This window comes from Neomonachus schauinslandi, chromosome 1, assembly GCF_002201575.2.
Source record: "Neomonachus schauinslandi chromosome 1, ASM220157v2, whole genome shotgun sequence".
Taxonomy (NCBI): domain Eukaryota; kingdom Metazoa; phylum Chordata; class Mammalia; order Carnivora; family Phocidae; genus Neomonachus; species Neomonachus schauinslandi.
The window spans coordinates 172,965,044-172,968,895 of NC_058403.1; the positions used below are offsets into that span (position 1 = coordinate 172,965,044).

At 39.7% G+C, this 3,852-nt stretch overlaps 1 pseudogene; it reads right to left on the minus strand.

Annotated features, from left to right (window-relative positions):
* Window positions 1–1,096: 1,096 nt before the first annotated feature.
* Window positions 1,097–1,478, minus strand: LOC110584969 (annotated as a pseudogene).
* Window positions 1,479–3,852: the final 2,374 nt, after the last annotated feature.

Consider the following 3,852-nt stretch of genomic DNA (forward strand, 5'->3'; position numbering starts at 1 on the left):
GAAACCAATAGTTATAACAACAGTAATAATAACTAGTATTCAGCTATACTCACTGAAAACTTTCTTTATGCCAAGACATTTTTAAGTTGTTTAATATTCATTCCTAATCAGAAGAATGTTACGAAGAGGTTTATTATTCTTCATATTTTACAGATTAGGGAAGAAAAAATATTTTTTTGCTAAGTCCATTAGAAAATTGGGGAATCTCTAATTGACCTGGTTTTCCTAAATTCCTGACACAATTTATATCTAAGGCAGATTTTATACAACGGCCCAGCCCAGTTCAAATTCTACCCTTATGACCAGGGAAAATGTGCAATATTCTCAAAAGAGGAAAATGTGCTAAAACTACCAATCCTTTACAGGTTAACAATTGAATTGCATCATGATTCACATCTAAATTTCAATGGCTAAACTTGAATTCAATAAATCACTGACTGTCATTACTAAAACATTGCAAGAAAGGCATAAAAAATTAGGAATATAATTTGTACTTAGATTTTTTTTTTTAAGATTTTATTTATTTGGGGCGCCTGGGTGGCTCAGTCGTTAAGCATCTGCCTTTGGCTCAGGTCATGGTCCCAGGGTCCTGGGATTGAGCCCCACATCGGGCTCCCTGCTTTGCGGGAACCCTGCTTCTCCCTCTCCCACTCCCCCTGCTTGTGTTCCCTCTCTCGCTGTGTCTCTCTCTGTCAAAATAAATAAATAAAATCTTAAAAATAAATAAATAAAAATAAAAGAAATGCTCAACTATAAAAAGGATGGTAGCAATAACACTTTCCACTACAGAATGACCTCTGGCTTTCCCTTACCATTAACACTGCTACTCTTCCAAGATACATAAGCATGTGGAAAAACTTGTCAGCTTTTGCCAGGGCTAGGAGATGAAAAATAGAGCATGTCCTGATTAGTTAATTTGTGACTGTAAGCTCAGTCGACATCTTGGGGATGGACCCATAAAATCTGGCCAATTTGTTTAACATCTGCAAACTGCAGAATTCTTTAGCCCTTTGCCACAGTTTCTGCTCAATATCTTAAAGCTGGACTCAGTCCCATCTGTGACTCATCTCCTCAGGGTTGAGGGTAGGGGTGGGTGCTAGTCATCAAAATCTGGAATGTCATTGGTAGGAGTAACCCCAGTAGCCTTTGGATGCATAATAGGAGATGCGCAGGTGGTAAAATTCTGGCAGGAACACCAAGATGGTAATGATCAGGGCGGAATGGCCCCGTGTGCCATGCCCCCTGCCCTCCACGCCTCACCCGCCCCCAGCCCCGCTTTGTTGATATAGCCAGCCAGCAGGAGGGAGTCTATGATGAGAAAGGCGCCCATCCACAACAGCAGTGACCTCAAATGGGATCTTAGGAGGGTTTATTTTAAACCCAAGGTCAACGTAGCCATCATCTGCGCTGGAGAGCCTTAAGTATTTCACTTTACTACTGGGGATTCCTGTAACCAGGTTGGTAGGAGACAGCATCATAACCCGCGGACGCACCTACAGTCAGAGCACCGCACCAATCCGCCCCCGCACCAAAGGCTTGCTCACGGTTGGCAGCAGAGGCCCGGAGGCTCATGGCACGCCTCACCTAACTGCCATCCCACCCGCCAATATTATCAATATTTTAAAGATCATTTTAAATTTGCCTACATGTGTTGGGTACATTGATATCTAATGCATCCTCTGAGTATATCTAGCACTGTGATGTTTTGCATAGTATCTGAAAACACTAGGAAGCACTTAAGTGCCAAAAGTTCCCAGAAGGGGAGATACCTGGTTCTGGCTCTGTATGGATACGACAACCAGTCCAAGGGCTGTAGCTTTTACTCTGCATCCTCTTGTCTGCAGCATTCTGTAGCACTCTAAACTCCGATTTGCAAAGGTGAAAAGGGTAATGTTACCAGAAAGATTCAAAGAAATTTTGCATCAATTCGTTAAAAAATCAATTTGCAAGCACAGAGAGGATATCAGGTATTAGTAAGAGCCAACTCTTATGTATCAAGCTAAGTAAATCCATTTTTTTTTTTTTACTATCAAAGAACAGATCCTGCAAGTGGGGAAATGTCAGAGATAAGAATTCCTTTGATTTTTGTTTTGTTTTGAACCTACCCTCATACGAAGTTTTTACTTACAAAATGGTTAAGGATTATTACTTTTGGAATAATTCAGAGAAAAAAACGCTAGTATGTTTGTTTACAAGCACATATATGCTTATATATATATAGACACATAACAACTTCCTGGAGTTTTCTGGAACTTTCACTCAGTTTTTCAATTCTATGTTACCTTGGATTGAAGGTGAATAAACAAAAAAGATAAGAAAGAAATATAATAATAATACATATAACATAGTGTGGTATACTATACTATACTATACTATACTATACTATACTATAATAAATATAACATAATTCAGTAGTGGGAACACTGAATTAAATGAGCACAATTGTAGCTTATTTATTATACACTGAGAACAGTGGGTCAGCTGACATTGAGGGATGTGTTGAAGAGTGATAGCAGGAAGAGAGGCAGTCAGTGATGATGAGTATTCAGAATGAGGCAAAGGAATTTGCATTTATATGAATGGTAGGGTGGGCACTCATGAAGGACTGGAGTAACAGAGGAAGTGGCATAGCTCCAAAAGTATGACCTTCCATGATGAGTAAGATAGATTCGAAGAGAGAGAAGAGCCAAGAAATGAGCTAGGAAGATACTGCAATGATCCAAGCATGATGTTGCTGTGGCAGCAGGATGGGGATGGAGGACATGATGGCATGATGGATTGGAAAAAATACTTCAAAGACAGAATTGAGAGAAACTGGTGTCTTTATACCCTATATACAAAACCTAAACTAAGGATTCAAGTTGGCATTACAGAAAATGGGAGAGAAGTTCTCATAGAAGCACCAACTCTGAGATTTTGGGCTCATTATGTTTTTCCTTGAGACTCAATTTTTACATCTGTAAATCACGTTATCAGTAGAGGCTTTCAGCTCTGAAATTCTGTTTCTGTACTACAAGACACTGGAAGAACGGCTAGACTAAAATGGACTGAAATGAGATAAAGAAAAGGTAAGAATGGGTAGTGGTTTGAAGAATAATGCATATAATTGAGCATTTAATATGTACCAGGAATTGTGTTAATTTTTAAAATACTTATTGTCTTGTTCAGTTCTCATAACAAACCAATAAGAGAAGAGGCAAATAAATCAAAGAAGAAAGAAAGAAAACCAGAGAGAACTACTTGTCAAGGGAGGCAGCCAAGTATCCTCTGGGGAAAGACTGGATAAACTGGAAAGGGTAGGAATCTGAGGGTTTTGGGGAATGTGGAAGTCTCCGTTGAGTTTGGCTCAAGTGGCTTGGGGTTCAGTTTAATATGAACTCAATGATATCTTTTGTTTATTTAACTCCCAATGGCCCATCTGCAGAGAAAGGGCAGCGACACCCATCTTAGTTTGCAGTTACCAGCGGGGCTGTGAATCCTCTTTTTTTTTCCCTACTTGCCAACCTCAGACCACTAAATTCCATTAGCTGCCTCTTTACCACACCACTTCAGCAGCAAATGCATTGTTTTGCACCTCTCTTGACCAGGAGCAAAGTAGGGAACAATTCTTTAGGCCACATTAGCACTTGAGCTTAGATTAACGATGCCAAATCTGATTTATATTGTCTCTTCCCAGCCATATGATCTAGCATTCTCCCTGCCCTTTCAATGCAGCTGTACATTAAGCTGCATGCTTTAGAGGTTTTCTCCAACAACTCCCAGCCCACTTTCCTAATCAGTATTCAGCAGTATCTTTCCTTTCAGCAGATGCACATTATTTCCTTCTCCCTTTGTTCTTATATTTATTCTTCT